The sequence below is a fragment of the Equus caballus genome, chromosome 8, assembly GCF_041296265.1.
Source record: "Equus caballus isolate H_3958 breed thoroughbred chromosome 8, TB-T2T, whole genome shotgun sequence".
Lineage (NCBI taxonomy): Eukaryota > Metazoa > Chordata > Mammalia > Perissodactyla > Equidae > Equus > Equus caballus.
The window spans coordinates 45,120,344-45,139,458 of NC_091691.1; the positions used below are offsets into that span (position 1 = coordinate 45,120,344).

The 19,115-nt window shown below is 39.8% G+C and overlaps 1 protein-coding gene and 1 long non-coding RNA gene across 47 annotated transcripts in view; one reads left to right on the plus strand and one right to left on the minus strand.

Moving 5' to 3' along the window:
- LDLRAD4 (low density lipoprotein receptor class A domain containing 4) overlaps positions 1 to 19,115 on the minus strand; it is a 429,284-nt gene that overhangs the window by 117,489 nt on the left and 292,680 nt on the right. The window lies entirely within an intron of this gene.
- On the plus strand, positions 8,459 to 17,034 carry LOC111774828 (uncharacterized). Its single transcript, XR_002810112.2, has 5 exons — positions 8,459 to 8,586; positions 9,015 to 9,105; positions 10,472 to 10,598; positions 13,356 to 14,937; positions 16,568 to 17,034. It is a non-coding gene; the product is annotated as an uncharacterized lncRNA (long non-coding RNA).

Genomic DNA, 19,115 nt, shown 5'->3' on the forward strand with positions numbered 1-19,115 from the left:
CTGACCTGGAGGCCCTGAAGTTGGAGAGAACTCTGTGAAGAGAAACTTCTCTGGAGAGTTTGTGCTGTGTATCTCACTAGGACCCCTGGCCCGGGACAGGGTGAATGGTGCTTCTCCCTCTTTCGTTTCAGGCCAAGGCAGATAGAGGTTCATGGGACCATCCAAAAAGTTTCAAACAAGTCAGAGGGGCTCAGTAGACTGCTGCCTGAGTCCCCCTGCAAGAAGTCCAGAGACCAAAGAGACATGCTGACTTGCTGCTTTGGAGGCAGTGAAGGAAAGCAGCTGCTCCTGCTGAATGAGATGGAGGCAGAGGGGTTTCCTAGAGTCTGCCAAAGCAAAGGATGTGGATCATGAGGGAGAGCTCACTGAAGTCGGTTCAAATGCTCCCCAAATAGTCCAAGTGGAAAAGTGACGGAATCCCAATGGAAAGAGTCTGTGTGCAGGGGGTTATCCAAATAGCGGGGGGGATGGGCAGGGAAGGAAAACGCATCGCCTATACCAAGGAAAGTGCAGCAGAAGGTTCCCAGTGGGCAACTCTGAAGAACCCACGTAGACCAGTTTTCCATTGTTGCATAACCAATCACCAGGAACTTAGTGGCTGAAAACAACACCCACCGATTAGCTCACAGTTCTGTAGGTTGCAAGTCCTGCATGGCATGGCAGGGTCTCAAGAGACTACACTCTTATCTGGAGCTTGGGATCCTCTTCCACATTCATCCATGTTGGGTGACAGAATTCAGTTCCTCGCTGTTGTAGGACTCAGGTCCCCATTTCCTTCAACGTGGCCCACTCCTCTCACAACATGACAGCTCACTTCTTCAATGCCAGCAGGAGGGCATCTGCTACTGCTTCTTATCTCTTTTAAGGAATCACCTGATTAGATCAGGCCCATCCAGGATAATCTCCCTTTTGATTAACTGATTGGAGATCTTAATTACATCTGCCAAATCCCTCACCTGTGACACATAATGTAACCTAATCACAGGAGTGACTATCCTATAATAGTCACAGCTCCCACTCTCACTCGGGAGGATATTATCTAGTGTGTGTAAACCAGAGGCAGGAACATTGGGGACCATCTCAGAATTCTGCCTCAGATACCATGAAAGCACCAAAAAGAGTCAGCTATAAATACATGGAGATTCAAAGAGCACAAATGGTCCTATGGCCTTGCCACGCAGGCACGGCATTCCTCCCGCAATCCCTGCATGATGTGGTCTTGGTAAGAATGCCGGAGGAGGAAAGATGGAAGTGGGACAGATAAACAACTACTCCCCGCTCTGCTCCTTGGACTCCCACCCACAGATGCCAGCTTATATACTTGATACATTTAAGATAACACTATAAAAACATTATTTACAAAAGAGTTGGTAATATCATGAGTTTCTTACTAAAATTCCAAAAACAAAAACAAAATCAGTCTAGGATTCACTGCTAGGTTTTTAAAGAACTTGGGCTCATTTAAAGGAGTAAAAATACCTTTGGCCCAGGTAAATAAGACAAATCTAATCATTCAGGATATAGCTTTTGTGGCTGATGTCACATCACTCTGGTCCCTTTGTGCAGTGTGAAAGCTTCTATTTGAATGATGCAGATGAGGACTGCTGAGTATTTCTAGTAGGTGCCATGTTCCATGATACGAAGCTTAGTCAGTCAGTTATATCTCAGAAAACACATCTCATAAGCACAGTAATTTTTTAAACAGAATTAAGCTCTCAAGACCACCCAGTACAGACATGAAGACTGGCTTCTCCAAGTACCTGGGAAAATAAGCTATGTAAAATAAGACATTAAGCACATTTACATGATTAGGATACAGTATAATTCTACACAAATGTACAAAGTTGGCCTGTTGTAAAAGATTTTCTAGAATCATTTATGGATAATGTTCCATTTCAGAGGGCTGACTGGGCAGTGGCATCAGAGATCCTTTTGTTCTACATAACAGCAAGGCTATCAAACAAGCTGGTCAGAGAACTACACGGCTTATCCAGGGAGCGAGAACTCAGCCTGGCACAGCCAATGCTGAAAAGTAGATTAGACAGGAATACTGAAGCATTTATTACTTTAACCAAAAGAATCAGATCAGAAATATCTTCCTGTTTCACTACACTGCTTCAGGGAAAAAATGGTATAAGCAGCCAGAATCAACAAGTGACATTTACTGAGTGCATTCTAAGAGCCAGGAGGAGTTAACTAAGAGCTTCAGATGAGTTATTTCACCATAGCCCTGTAAAGTAAGGACTAGTATTGTTATCTAGCCTGCAGACAGGAGACCTGGACACTGCAAGTTCAATAACTTGGCCACAGAAACAAAGAAGCATCAGAGGTGATCACTCACTAGCCTTACAGAAAACGCGGATGGGACTAGATTTCAAATTATACTTCCAGTAACGACTATTTCTGTTTATAATTTAATTTTTTCCATATTTCTCATTTTTGTCCTAAGGTATCGCCCATGTTTGAGATATGTTTTAAATTCCAAAACACAGGGCAAATAAGCAATGGGGCTGGGGTAAACTCAGATGACTCCTAGGGGTGTATTCAAGGCAATGGACCCTGGGACAAGGATGGCTTCCAAATTAAAGCTCCTCCTCACACCATTCATCATAAAACAGTGATAAAGGATGCCATAATCTTGTGACTTTGGTATCAATTCCCAATTCATACCTCTGGCAGTATATCCAGCACAGGTACTCACAGAGGATATTTTTAAAGGCATTCTGTCATAATTTGAAATCTCCTGGTTTGTTTTATTGTATCCCATCTCTAATGAGAGCAAGAGCCAAAGCTCTTAAAGACTGTAGAATATCTTCCACAACAGGCCAACTTTTACACCTGTATCAAATTACAGAATAGTCTAATCATGTAAATACGCTTAACAAGAGGATAATCTTCTCAACCAAATTTTCCTAACAAATATTCACAGTTAAGACAGAGAACAATTCCATTTAGGACGTTCAGAGAACACACACACTTGATATTTATAAAGTGGATGCGCTGGAATCTAAAATTGCAGCACACAGTGGGGAAAGGGTCCAGGTTCTGCCTGGAGAGCACTGATCTGTTAATGGCAGATGAAATGGCATAAGAAAAGGATACTTGGAGGGGAGGACAGAGAAGAGAACAGAACGGTTATCTCAAGTTTGGCTTAAGTGAGGACACCTGTGAAAGCTCCTAGGCAGGGTGAGGCACATTGCTGACTCTGATTAGTTTTCTTCCCACATCTGGAATTCATCTGTAGTACCCATGTCCCGGAAAATTCAAAGTTCGAATGTCCTCATAATTTATAATGCCAGGCAGCATCAGAAATTGAAAACAAGAGCATCAATTAGAACAATGTCTCCTCTCAAACTGAGCTCCATGGAACAGACACAATCGGCAAGTTGCTAACAGAATGGGTCTTTTTCTAGAAACAGAATTCCATGGTTACACAGGTATGGAGACTGCCACATTAAGCAAAGTTGTATAGGCTTTCCGACTTCTAAGGACATTCAAACTTCAGGCTAATGTGAATGATGAGTCTTTCAGAAGAGAAATATAAGTGGCAGGGCCAGGAGGAGGCCAAGGGTGGGGTGCACATTCTCCAACAGCAACATCCCCTCTATTTTTTTGACAAATTCCTGTCTTCTTAATCCCATGTAAAGATGTATGTGAGTGTATTTTTTTAGTTGCCTCCTCTGGGTCACCTACCCTAAAGAATAGCTGTTCCTAAACACTTCCTGTGGGGCATTCTTGAGCAGCTGAGGGGGTGTGTACACAGTGTCTCCCACCTTGTTTGAATGTGAAGCTTCCTTTGTCAAGGAGACACCTATTAATACGTCAGCAAACAGAATATAAGAGATACAGGAAATGCAGTTTAGGAAAAATCAGACTAAAGCTATTAAGGTGATGGTTACTCTTCTATGCCCCACTATTATTCTAGGTTCATGTTTCTCTTCATCAGAAAATGCCAACTGGGCCACTTTCTGGTGATCCTGGAAGACAGTATTTAGCAGACTTGGTAAGCTGCCTCCAACTAAACAGTTAAGAAAATCAGACTCATCCTCAAGAATTCTTCTGAGGAATTACTAGTAACTTATTTCATTGCCCAAGCTCCTAATAAGGGTATTTTCAAAAAGAACTGGTAAATTACAGGGTCAGAACTATTTTTTGGTTCAGAACTATTTTTTGTTTTCAAATGTACACATATCTTCTACCCTCTTTTTCACGTGTATGCATTACTTGTGTACCTAGAGCTAGGTACACATTTCATTTTACCTAGTAAATTCCAGGTATGTTTTTAAACTTCAAGCTTCTGTAGGTAACAGTATCTACTTTGCACAACAGTAATTGATTATAAAATATCCTTAGAACAACTTGGAGCTCATGAAAAGGAAAAATCAATATGAACTGGCAAACCATCAGTACTTTTAGGGTATTTACCAGAGATAATATGAGATATGGTAGAAATTTTCATGTCTGCTAACTTTTGGAAGATGTTAAGTCTTTCTGGAAGAGGCCAAGTCCCTCTTCAGGAAGTTAATCAAAAGAAGGAAAACCCGAGGCAGACAGGGAAGCGCTGACCCCGACTCCCTCTGGCACACCAAGAAGAATACAGCACATTGACTACAAATGTTTCTGGAACTACAAGGAAGATGAATTCCATTTCTGGCAATATAGTGAATGAGATCCCCAGATTCATCCTATGCTGGAAACTAAAGTGCTGGATGAAATGAAATAAACAAACTTTAAAACAGAAATAAGAAAGCAAGCAACACTCAGAAGCAAAAAGCTAAGTGAAAGTGGTCACTTAGGGAATCAGTGAGCACTGAAGGTTTTCACCTTCAAAATATTTGCCAAGGCAATGAAGCCGAGTTTCCATTTTAATGGCTCTTGCAGAACAGCAGACGGAAGACAAAAGCTAGGGCATTTCCACTGTGGTGGTCCAACAACGGACACTGCTGCTGGACAGACCTGGATCAGAGAATTATATCCTCAGTGTAACTGTGAACTAAAAAACGCATCTGCTGTGCCCATCCTATTCCAGGGGCCTGCAAGGAAAATTACTAGTCTGGAGTACATGGGAAAACAATCTCCCATGAGAATTTGTAACCCTAAGCTTTCCCTTAGACAGGTTTTTTCTGGGTGAGTCAAAAACACTCAAGCCAATTAACAGAAAATGGTCAAAAGCTGAGAGAGCTCCAAGACATCTGGTAGATCCACGTGCATGTAGTTCTGGAGAGACCCACCTTCAACCCAGGTCTCAGGAATTCCCATAGATATAGTTCTAAGAAATATAAGCTTACATTTAAAAAAAAATCACAAAACAAACAAGAAATAAAGCACCATGAGTGAGAATGAGCAGAAGCATAGAAAGCTGAATGAAACTTGCAAAGACTTCAGATATGGAAAATATCAGATACAGAAGATAAAATTGAGTACATTCAATATGTTAAAAGAAGGGACTGGAAACTCTGTATAAGGAGCAAGATAATTTTTAAAAATGACCAATCCAATTTGAAAAAGAACCAAATAAAACTTCTAAAATGAAAAATATAAATTAAATACAAACTTACCAGATGTGTTTAATAATACACTAGACAGCTGAGATGTGTACTAATGACTGGAAGGAATTATCCAGAATGTAACACAGAAAAACAAAGAAATGGAAAGTACAAAAGAGAGATAAAGTGACATGGAGAATAGAGTCAGAAGGATTCATAGACAACTAATCATAAAAGAGGAGAAAGAGAACAAGGCAGAGACAATATCTGTAGAGGTGATGGCTGGGAATTCTCCAGAACTGCTGACAGACACCAATCCACACATTTGGGAATCTCACAAAATACAGAAGGCGGCTGGGGGAAGGGGGATAATAGACAGGGAAGGAGAGGAGAGGAGGAGGAGGCAGAAAAAAGAAAAAGAAATCCATGTCTAGACATAGAAGAACAGACTATCCTATATACAGACCTTAAAAACAGCCAGAGAGAAAAACTGCCCTACCTGTGGGGCCCCAAGAACTGTAACAAAACTTTCTTTCCAGGGGTCCCATGCGTGCCTCCAGGACTGTAATTCTTGTGCAGAAGACACGTATTCACCTGCCACCTTCCCAAAAACATGGTGACCTTAGTGGTGGTCATAAGAGACATTACAATGTTTAAGGGAACACCACCAGTAGATCAAGTAACCCTCAGACAACTGTGGGGCTCTCCCCAAAATGAAGCTACCCTCGGTTACTCAGGGTTCTTCTTAGACGGGTAACTGATCTACGTGAATCCTGCAGACAGCTGACATCCTACAAAGGGAGTCATCCAACTAGAAAAAGTGGAACAAAATTTGTCCCTGATCTGGTCACCTGTCCTTGGCTCTGGAAGGCAGTGAGGTCAGCCTAAACTCACTGGGCAGGGTTGGTATGGATGACAGACTTGCCTGGACTCCTGTGGGCCAAGGCAGTCTGTAAAATCATCGATCCATCCTGCTGTACCCAGATTAATGCCTGGGCCAAATGGAAAGGTCAACAGAGAAATGTAAGGAAAAGCCGCTTGACTTTCTCAGGCAGACTTTGATGGTTTATAAGATTTCTTCAGCTAGCTGGGTCTGGAACCCTGAGGGTCAAGGTTGAGGTCAATTCTGTTGGCCTCATTGTGTTGGAGTTCTGTTGATAACAGCCTTAATTAAACGCTGTATGAAACAAATTGAATGGATTTGGTCTCAGCCTTTGTCATGATCAATACAATGGCAGACTCGTGGGAAAATCTGCCAGAAGCCAATTTGGTATAGAAACAAGAGGTGGATATTATTGGAAGATAATTCTCCATGGGTTTCTTGTGGTTCTGCACATCTTGTGAGCACAGGCACTGACTGTCCTTTGTTCTGGATTATCATTTCAAGGACATCTGGATAGTAAACAGCCTTGGAAGATAAAGACAGTGTCTCTCTCTCTGGAGGAAAGGACATGTTTATTTCAGTATAACAAAGACAATATTTCCCTCCAAACCAAATGACAGACATGCTTACCGCTCATTATAAAAGATTTTGATTTCCTAAACTCAGGGTTTATCTAATTCAACCCACTGTATGTGCAGGCATCCACCTGGGCCCATCTGCACCTCAGCAGGATTTGGGGCAAGGATAATTGATGCAAATATGCTGATGCTAATACTGCTTGTTATTCTGTGAGTAATAAGGTCCTTTGTCTCTAATCCAGGAGTCTCATGTCTTCTACCTGCATCCAGAATAATGGCAGCCTAAATCATTAGCTTTTGTAAGTAGGGTAGAACCTCAGACTCTTCACAGATCTTGACTCAGACAAACCAAGAGAAAATGGGCAAAAAAACCTGAAGAGGCAATTCACAAAAGAAAAAAATCAGAATAGCCCGTAAGTGTATCAAGTAGATCCAAATTAGAACTTCAATGAGATGTTATCTCACACTCAACAGTCTGACAAAAATTCAAGATTCTCACAATATCAAGTGTTGGTGAGGACAGGAAGGAACTCAACACTGCTGGTGGAAGTGTGAATTAGCACAATCACTTTGGAAAACACTTTGTCTTTATAGTACAATTGAAGATGTACATATCCCATGATCTGGCAATATCATTCAAAGGCAGATGTACTAGTGAATCTCTTGTACATCTGCACCAAAAGACCTGAACAAGGAAATTTATGCCAGTACAGTCTGCACTAACCAAATATTTACGCAACTCAAATATCTATCTAAGGGAGAATGCATATATTCACCTTGTGGCACATTTACACAGTAGATTACTACACATGCAGCAATATGGGCGGATGTCATAAACACGTTGAAAAATAAAGCAAGCTGCAGAAGAATACAGATATTATGATTCCTCATAAAGTTTAAAAATATATAAAACGAAACAAATTAATTGTTTAGAAACACATACATACGAGGAAATCTATAAAGAAAAGTGAAGAAATGATAACCACAAATTCTGGGTAGTGGTAACTTCTGAAAAGAGAGGAAGCTCAGAGTAGGGTGAGCTCAGAGTAGGCATACATGAGACATGGAAGATAAGGGTAACATTCTTTGGTTCAACTGGGTGGTGGGAACATAAGTGTCCACTGGACAGTGATGTTTCTTAATACCTCACGCAAACATTACGAATGTTTGCTTGCAAGAAGCCATTGTTTTAAAAGGGATGCCAGCTGCCTAAAGAGCACAGGCTGATGCCAGCCTGCTTTCTTTCATAGAAGGCACCATTCAGCAGCATTGCCAAGAGCTTTTTCTCCCAGTGAGTTGCCACATTCTGGAATAACAAATGCAAAGTCATTTTATATAACCTCATCCACAGTTTGTAAACCTTTTTGGGGTTAAAATACATTGATGCCCTGAAATACTGATCCCTGAATCAAAAACAGCGTCAATGTGAAGTGCTGTTCTGTTGGTTTTTAGGAATAAGTGGAATTTAGAATGCCACCCAAACAATAACGAGCCTAACTATGAAAGCATGTGTCTTGCTGTCATAGAGAGACAGGGTTCTGTCTGCATCCTCAGATTTCTACACAAATCACACCCTCAACTGCAGCCTCACAGGAAGAAGAGACAGGTGCTCACTGGATCAGCATCACATGAGACCAAGGTGATAAGTAAACAAAGATGGGAATGCCCCTGGCAGCACAGAAGTCTAAAACTTTCTGTAAAAAATGAGATCTTCTTCAGATCACTGAAAGAGATTATTCATGATTTTACTGCTACAGGGGCTGCTATAAAGATTCAATTTTATTAGAACTTTGTTATTGTAACATGTATCTGTAACATCTTCATTGTTCTACCTTCAATTTTGGGGCAGGGAAGAAGGAAGAGATGTAAATAAATCTTGATATAGGTCCAAGACTCACAATTTTCTTTTTTCTCACACAGGGAGACTTTTCAAAATCAAAACATTTCAGCTTGCTGAAGAAACATGCCCCCCAAAAATGCAAATATCTCACGCATAGTGATCTAAATACAATTTAGAAGTGTTTTTAGCCCTAGAGATCTTATATCATTGTCTGATTATTTTTTTAGGTCCTAAAAAAGGTGAAACAAAGAGAAACCATTGTTAAATGATGAGAATTAAACATAGGAATTTGTAAGTCAACTGAGATTTCTTCAAGAGGTTAGTAAAAACCTGAGGGGGGCTTCCATTAATGTTGCACATTAGCAGTAGAGGCATCTGTACTTTCCGGAAAATTTGCCTAAATGTCTGATCAACGGCTTGATTTGTCTGAAAATTTAAAGTTTATTTATTTATCTGGGATTCTTTGTGCTTTCAGGTTTTTTTTAAGACAATTGTCCCATAACCACAAGGTTTTTAGGACAAAGTTAGCTTTCATAGTTACATTCAAACTGAAATACAAGAGCAACCACCACTTCTAGGACCGAAATGGAACCCTGTTGTCTCTTGTCCTTTGCTATATATTTGGAAGCTCTACAAAAAGCAAAGTCAAAACTACCCATCTTTCTTTCACTCATGCCCTCAGGCAGCTCACCAAGGATTTTGGTTTATTTAAAACAGAAATAATTACAGAGGTAAGCTCTCGTGAAATAGAAGAGTGTGTTGCCAGTGTTCTGCACAAGGCAGGTATGCTCTCTGAGCCGTCTCCAGAACAGAAGACTATTTACACTGTTTTCCACTACTTACATTCTTTCTCTAGCAATAGGTGACCCCGTAATACTCAGGTAATTTAATTACTTCCTATTCAAATACAGCAAAAATATCCATGAAGAGAAAAGTTGCCCGCCCACTCAGTGGGTGCTTAGCCCACAGTGGTCATGGGAGAAAAACAACGGTGTAGAGTTGGCGAGGTTTTCGCTAACAGCACCCTTTAATTACAGCAGAGAGCAACGTTAAATTCTGCTGCTTGAAAGACCCTTTTCATCCTGCTCATCTATAAACAGTGACATGAGGGAGATTTGAGCAGAGACATTGAACCTGGAGGTCTCACCTACCCACTGGGACAGTGGAAGAGGCTGCGGCAGCAACATGGGCCTGGGTTTCACCTCAGGGCTTATGAGTGTGCTTAGATCATCAGTCTACACTGGTTAAATCTGATTTTGGGATGAGCTCTGAGACACAGCTACTCAAGGTAGAATTTAGACTATCAAATGGACTGACAGCTTCTTCAAATAGACACAACACATAGACACAAACACTGAACCTGAAATAGAGTCTTAAGACAATTAACAAGCAGCACCCCAGGAACTGATCTTATAGGCATATCATTATTTGGTCAGTCGCTATTTTGAGCCCCAGAATCTTGGTTCATCCATCAGCTAGGCCCTCATGACTCAGATATCTGTTTAATTATACAAGAATGGATTATTTAATTCTGAATGTTATAAAGGGAGAGAAGGAAGAAGGAAACTGAATTAATATTTGTTGGGTATCTGTTATATATTAGACACTGTGCTAGGTAACTTATTTGCATTCATTTAATTCCCACAGCAATTCCATGAAATTGGTTTATTATTTCATTGTACAGGTAAGGAAACTGAGGTTGAAAGAAATTAAGTTAACTCTTTCAAGGTCACATACCCAGTCCTGGAGCAGGTCAGGATTCAACCCAGGATTTGAGCACTCCAAAGGTATCATGGATTCTTTGAAAACAGGTGGGTCCATATTTATGGAATGAGAATGATATACAGTTTACTAGAAGTAAATGTAAGAGTCAATATATGCAACACACTACAAATGAAATACAACAATAGCAATTTCCAATCTCTCCATCTTCCCATTTAGAAAGTGGTGGAATGTTAAACAGAGTAAGGGAAGAGACACATACCTCTGTCTGAGACTGTTTGAATCATCCTCTTTTCATCAGCCCAGTTGCCTGCATTTATGCATAATGATATGCTATGAGCCTTATAGCTGAAAAAGACTTCATTACTTTCTGCTCGGAATTCTCAACCTGTTTGTATGCAATTTCTCCAAATTCCAATTTTGACTCAGTCTTCATCAACTGCACTTCTAAACTTTCTTGTATCTTGCAAACTTAAAAGGATAGGCTAACATGTGCCAGGTTAGGATCCACTTTTTACTCTTACCTTGGTTTGACAGGTGTTTTATAAATAATTTTTAACATGCTCCAGTGAAATCAAAGCCCAACATATCACCAAGGCTTAGCGCCCTGACATTTCTACATGGCAAGAAAACTCAAAAGCTCTTGAAGCTCACAGAAAACTAAGACACCATGAACTGAGGAGCAAGAAAGGTGAGAGGTGGAAGTGTGTGATGACCCATGAGCTCCCCATCAACTGATGGGTACACCCTCCCAAGAAACATGCAAAGCTCCTGAAGTTTGAATTTTCCCCGATGAAAGAAGGGAAAGAAGCATATAATTTAACTACTTAACTATCTAAGTATAGCAAAAAATGTTCATGAAGAAAAAAGTTGCTCACCCACAAAAACTTCTTGTGTTTAGTTCACAGTGGTAATGTGGAAAATGTAACTTATCTACTGCTGTCTAAATGCTTTCTGAAGCATTTGACAAGTCAGATTCCAGAAACCAGTACTAGGCTGAATACAACCCTAAAGGCAGGAATGGTGGAGAGATTACAGTGAGGACTGACCAGACACAGCAACCCCTTCAGGACCAAGCTCTGTGACCACAGGGTAGGGTTATCAAGGAAAAAAACAAAATGTAGTGTAGGGTAGACTGAGATGACTTGTTAATCAAACCATAAACATTTACTGAGCTTACAAAATGTGTAAGATCCTGTTCTGGTGCTGAGTAGGCCCCTCTGGGTGGTTTGGGCCCTTACTAGTTTAAAGGAAGTGCTGCTGGGCAACTAGTGTCTGTAGTCAAATAGGAGTCACTACACTCATCATCTGATATTTGAGAGCACAATCTCTGAATTCCAAAAGGCAGTGAGAGAAGACAGGATTTTTCCCCCAAGGTAATGTATAAAATAAGCCAGAAGAATTTTACTTTTTTGGTTTGTGGCAAATAATCTACATTGCCAAATTTATTTTTAAGCAAAATGTGACACCCCAAAATATTACAACCAATGGGAATTTGACTAATAATACCCAGGACAGTATTTGAACCTAATCACCCCCAAAAAATAGATGGAAAATTTAAAATTAAATTAAAGATGAATGCAGTTATGATTACTAGATGTGGGAGGGGCAGAATACTAGGAAAAATCAATCTCCAATTTGCTCAAGTTAAATGTAGTAGTCGTTGGTTTCCTAAGGCTCTCCAAGAAGAAATGATCAAGGCAATTTAACACTGGAACTAGGAACCACATAAAATAAGTCAATGAATCTAAGGAAGCGGAAATCTAGCATGTGAACAACAAAAGCAGTAAATCTCTTAGGGACATAATACACATTCAAAAAAAATCAACATTTGAAAGGAATCCAGCACTAAAATTGTGAGCATCCAACCTTCTCCACTCAAGAAATTCATGGTAAATGCCTTATAAAACCAATTAGGATATTCCTATTTCAGAATATTTTCTTAAAAAGTTGTCCACAGGAAACAAGGCCATGGATTAAGTGGCTATTAACTATACAGGGATCTAAAAAGATGAAGCACGTATTGTGACTCTGGAGGATATTTCTAATTTTAGTCAGGTACTTCATGCCACTAAAGGTGCGTAGCTGGAGGGTTAAAAAAATGGCAAAGCCAAAATATGGCCACATTACCTTATTATGCCTATGTCCATCCTGGAAGCACAATGCAAGAGACAACCATCAAAAAAACAGGAGGGAAATTACATTTAAAAACAAAACACTACAGTTTGTCTTCCAACCTATCTTAGAAAAATATATTGACTGCTATAAGAGAATTAAAAAGAACTTTAGTGATAAGCAGTACAAGTACTCCTTGTTATAAACGTAATTTCAATGCCGAAGAAATGTCTTCAACTAAATACATAAGCAGTCACAATAATGTATGCTCCAGATGTTTTACCTCTTTGCAGTCCCTGAAGCATCTTTCTCCAGTGCCAATGACAATAAAAATAGATTTCTGAGGTGGTTTCTGATACAGTCTGATTTTGGGGGTTTAAGGCAAGCAAACAAAATAGAGGCTAAGGTCATTTCTTTGTTTTAGGTTTAGAGATTTTTACTCTTGAGGGCCAATACTTCCCAACCCAGCACATCCAAAAGATAAATGCAGCTGGGTGATATTGTAGCAGATATAGTGACACTGTGAGCCTTTCATATCAGTGGGTCAAAACCAACCACTCTTTCTCACCCCCAAATTTCAAAGTCCTCTAGGGAAATTCTGTGATCATCAGAAGAAGATCACAGAATTCATGATATTTTCTCTATCCATAATTGTCAAAGAACACGTCCATTTTCTAGTGAACTGATACCTGTGTGATTATTTTTAAGAATATTTTCCTTTCCCTTTTCAGAAACAGGACTAAAAAGCACAGTGGAGAAGAAGCCTTCCAAGCTTGGCCAGTTTACTCCTCTTCCTTCCTCAGGCTGCACTTGGACCATTTCTCACAGATCCTGTTTGTAAAGATACAAGCGATGCTAGACTGACAATTTCCATGGATAACCCAAGCTAGGCTCAAAGGATCTTGCTCCCAAAAATTATTTCCATTTCCCTAACCTTAGTGTTTTAGCTTTTATTTGGAAGGCCTGGGTTTAACTCCATTTTTTCCAAGTAGATGAAAAGACCACTTCAGCAGCACCACCTCCACACCTCTTCCTTGTTTTTTTTCACAGTTTTTCTCTTACTCCTCATACATGCCACGTAGGATTAATCACAGGATATTATAGGATATATAGGATATTACAGGATTATAATCCTATAATTGCTTAAACTACATTTCCCTCGTTCTTTAGGTTAAGCCTCTTAGCTCCCACTTTCTGTAGTGGAGACGGAGGATCATTTACCAGGCTCTGGGTTGAACTCACCAGGTGCTGAAACCAGTCACCATACATCACGAAAGCTAACCCAGTTGTCTTAACCCTTCCTCAGATGTCTCCTTTTTCAACCCTTTAATCATCTTTATGACTTTCTCTGGAACTCTCTTTATGGTATGCCCCCACACCATAGAATCAAACAGTTTTAGAGCTGGAAGAGGTTTGTAAAGGTCATCCAGCCTTTTATAGGAGAGAAAACTGAGACCCAAAGAGGCTGAGTGACCTGCAGAAAGACTTCCAAATGATTACTGAGGCAGTTTTAACTAGAAATCATGGGTTCTGAGTCCTATGAAAACATATCACCTGTTGTGTTCAAGATCTAACTGTATACAGACTATCCTTTCTTTACACAGTTCAGATATGAAAAAATGACAGTTACTATAGTTTACTTAAATAACACCATCCCAAACAACACACTTCAAATTTCAGTTATCAGAGTATATTAACTGTGAGTAATTGCATAAAGTACAAACTCTACAGCTAGCTCTTCAAGTCCACAAATTCCTATGTAAATAACAGATGAGCATCATGATCAGTGACCAATCGCATCACTTCAAAATCTGCTGGCGATTGGTCACCATGCAGCTGTTATTCACACACAGACAGCAAAGAGTGTCGTTGTGCCCTGTCTCCCAGGGGTACACATACATGACACTTTACAAAGATGGGTAGTCAGAAGAGGGAACCAGCCAACAAAGATAAAAAGAAACGAGAAGTGCTATTGCTGGAAGTAAAATTTGAATCTACCATAAATGGAGGTAGAGAAGAAATAGCTGAGAGTGGGAATGGCTGACTTTGCTGCTGCCCAGAGAAACTCCATGAAGCTGAGCCTATTGACATACAGGAGGAAAGTGGTTGTGACAAGAAGGATGAAGCTGTCCAAGAAGAAATGATGCCAGTAAAAAAAATTCACATGAAAGGAACTCTCAGATATTTCACAACATTGAAAACACAAAGGATAAAATGTTGGAAGCTGAACCAAACTAAGAAAGGAGTATGACAATTCATCAAAGCACAGGAAAAATGCTTGCTCTGTATCAGAAGTTATAAAACAAGAAGACAGTAAGTACTGTTCAAATTATTCTTGATAAGTTTTACCAAGAAATAAAACACTTTAATTCTCAATGTCCCTAATGTTTAAATTACAGTATGCTAAATAAACATTAGTTTTACTATTATTTGTCATTTCCCTATACATTTATAACTGATAATAAAAGAGTTTTAAATGTTTTGACGAAAAGTGTTTAAAGGTCAGAGAACAACTATAATTTTTCCCATTGATTATTAGTGGGACTAACCTAAAAAAAAATCTCCTTTTTGTTGGTAGAAGCCAACTGAAACACGTAGGTTATGGGTGACTAGCTCCCACCATCTAAGGGAATTAAGAGATATTATTACATTTCTTTATTCAAAGCAACCACCCTATCTTGGAGTTCTCACAATGTGATAGAGCTTATGCTATGGGCCATCATGACAATCCTGTGAGATAGGGATTAAGTGACTTGTCCAAGCCATGTGGCAGAGTTGGAATCTAAAGCCAGTTCTCCCGTCTCCAAGCCACCCTCTCTGCCCACCCCACCATAGCCTATTCAGGTCCTCTTGTGGGAAGAATGGCACCTTTTATGAAGGATACATATTCCCACAACAGAATCCATCAGAAACAGCATTGGTAAGTAATGGGGGCATCTTTGCAGGAATGTTGGCATGGGATTATTAACTAACAGCCAGAAAACCTAACATACTCCTGCCTCTTCCAGAAGAAAAAGTGTGTATTCTATATTACTTATTTATCTTTGAGTATGCAACCGTTCACTGAGAGACAATGGATATTCTTCTTTAAAGCCATGGTCTTGCCTTTCTCATCTTCTGCTTGATCTATAGCCTATGATGCCCTCCCAGAATAAAACAAAATTCACTTCAGTATGGGCCTCATTCAAAATACATATTCTTTGCTTGTTTTGGCCTTCTCTAGTAAGCCTATGCTCATATTTTCCATACCTGCAATTGTTCTATTTTATACAGAGCTGCTTTAAACTGAATTCATAGGTCTCTTTCCTACCAAGGAAACCTCTTTTGATTCTTTTTCCTCTTTCCTTTTCATATTTGTTTCCCTTTTCTGATATTTAAAGTAGAAAAATCCAAAAGATTAAAAAAAGTCTCAATTCCCATTTAGAGTCTTTAAGATATTTTTACTTAGGAGTGGGAACCTCATGGATACCACTACTTGTTCTGGTACCTGATGGTGGGAAACATGTTGCCTGTTGGAAACAGTGGCCGACTGCCAACTATCTGTAGAAAAGAATTTTCAGAGGCTACAGAGAATAGAAATATTGCTGGGGCACAAAGTGCTGCATTTTTTCAATATCACTTACAATAGTATTTGGGGCTATCTTCCATGTAACTGAGGGAAAAAATCATGGGGTAAAATAAGTTAAAAAATAAATACTCTTAGTATCAATCTCTACTTTCGGGTATATAAATTGTAAACATTTTATCACATATTATCAGTTGACAGTGGCCATTTTAGATAGATAAACCAATAGAGACAGAATTCACACACAGTCAAAACTTAAAATTCCATGTAACATCATCAGTACCTCATGTTCATGTTAATAATCCTGACATAAACAACAAACTCTGCTGTTACCCTTCATTCTTAAGCTCTTCCTCCTCCAAATTCTTTCTATTACAGCAAATATTGCTGCATCCACTGACCTACAACAACCATCTGGACATAAAGTCCTACAAGACAGAAAGGAATCCACTCCCCCAAACAGCTCATGACGAGTTGTCTGATGAGAACCAATCTCAGCCTGTGGACATGGGGCTGCTCCATGGATGACTACACAGTCCAGGCATGATTCTCAGATAGCTGAGTTCTCTGAGGATGCTGGGGAAAAGTCAAAATTCACCCCAAAGCACTGAGAAGACCTTCATATGCAGATCACCTTCATAGCCTTGGCCCAATCCTCCCAGTGGGCAGTCATTGTTTGGTGTCAAACCTGTGGATTTGGGGCAGTCATGGCCCAAGCTGGCTGAGAGTATATGAGAAGGAGAGCTACAGAGCTTGGCTCATTCTACCACCAACAGGAAGCTACTTTATTTTTTAGCCTATATATTATTTCTTCTGTAAAGGGTCAATAAATAATTAAGAATTTACTGAATAGCCATACTGTATACCTATGAGCTTAGTACTTACAGTATTAAATTTTTTTTAATAGGGGCTGGTCCAGCAGTGTAGTGGGTAAGTTCACATGCTCCGCCTCAGCAGCCTGGATTCACTGTTCAGATCCTGGGCATGGACTTACACACCTCTCATCAGGTCATGCTGGGGCGGCATCCCACATAAAAGAACTAAAAGGATATACAACTAAGATATACAACTATGTACTGGGGCTTTGGGGAGGAAAAAAAAAGAGGAAGATTGGCAGCAGGGCCAATCTTCCTGACTAAAAAGAAAAAGCATACCTTAAAAAATTTTTTTTTTAAAAAATTTGGTGGCTAGAATGAACTTCACATGTAAAACTTTGGTAATCCACAGGTCAATAATCAGCATTCAATTGTGGGTGTATAAAGGAATTAGTACAACTTAAACCCAAATAAGAGTATTGCAGAGAAAAAAATTTGTAATAAAATGTACCTTGATACAGTCCTAGAGCTGGTTAACAATCAGGGACAACAAAGAGGCTGTTTAGCTCTATGAAGGAATTTTAGAAGATGTGACCCCAATTGACAAAACTAAGCCACTCAGTAGTAATAGCACAAAACCTATATGATATGGAAATTTGAGTCAAGAGCTAAAGAAAACATAAGGCAAGCTGGTCCTAGGAGCAGATGGAGTGGTTTTCCATACCCTATCTGGAAAATTTATGGAATGAATATTTGCTACTTTAGTGATAATTCAAAGCCTTCTCAACATTTTCAATATCACCCAAAGATTTTACTTTCTAACCTAGATTTTCTATTGTGCTTATCCAGAACTTCTACACTGTATCCATATACTAATTTCCAAGATGTGTGAGGCCAGTAAATAAAAGGATTTTAAGTGTTATGTTTTCTTAGGTTAGAAATATCAAAAACACATTTTTGGTACAATTTCAAATGTTTCAAAGTATTATTTTACTTGCTAAAAATCTTGAAATAAAACTTCCTTCATTGTAGAATGCCCCTTGTACTTACCATAAATTAAAACAAACCAAAACAAAATAAAAAATCTGTTTCATTCACCTGTCCCTGATTCTTACAAAGAAAGAGGGGTGTGTGTGCCTGAGAGCATGGGGATGTTTGTGTGCATATGTGTGTGTGCACGCACACACGCACACACACACACAAAGGCACTTCACTTTTCCTCCTCTTAATTCTAACTGTTCAGGTCTCTATTTATATTAATACCTGCCCACCTGGTTGGCAGACCTTTTCACAATGTGCCCTTCAACATAAAAAAAAAAAATCAGCACAATTTGAAAATAGACAATGACAACCCTGTGGAGGGCTGGAGAAAGAAAGAAAGGAACTAAGGGTGAGACCCAGACAGACAGACACGCTCAAGGAAATCACTTCCAACCATGGTCTGGGGCTATGCAGCTAATCAGGCAGGTATTCAGCTCTTCACTTCTGCAGACTTGCTTAGCATCGAAATCGGCTGTCTGCCCAGGAGGATGAGGTAATGTCTAGGTTTAATGCCAAAATCTCTCAACTGGCAGGACACATCGGGTAAATATTTCTACTGCAGGAGACCACATTCATTTCATGCTGCTGCCAGTTTTATTATTGTTATTATGCTCATTAATATTAATACTTAGCCATTCTACCTGTTTAAGATTGAAGATGGAAAAGTCAGGGTTTTTGCTGAAATCATGTTAGCAGGTATGGGAGGAAAAGTAAGCTTCCCACTCTGCTCCTCACCCCCAGTCGTCCTCTAACAATGACAGTCTCAGCACTTTCCTCCTGCAATTGCTTTCACACACCCTGGGCTGCACAGAGACCTTCCCATCCCGCCTGTGCCCCTCCAAAACTGCCTCTCCAGTGGCTGTAAATCTGGAACCTCTGGGTTTCCCCCCATTTCACCCTGTCAGTGAGAACGAGTGAGGGGGGTGGGCAGGTGGGGCTTGAAGCCCACTTCAAGCTACCTTAATAGTTGTAGTATTTGGAAATGTAGTAGATTGCCAGTGGTTTCTTCTCCATTCTAAAAAACAATTCTAAATTTGCTACACCATCTATTTTTGATGGCCTGTTCTATG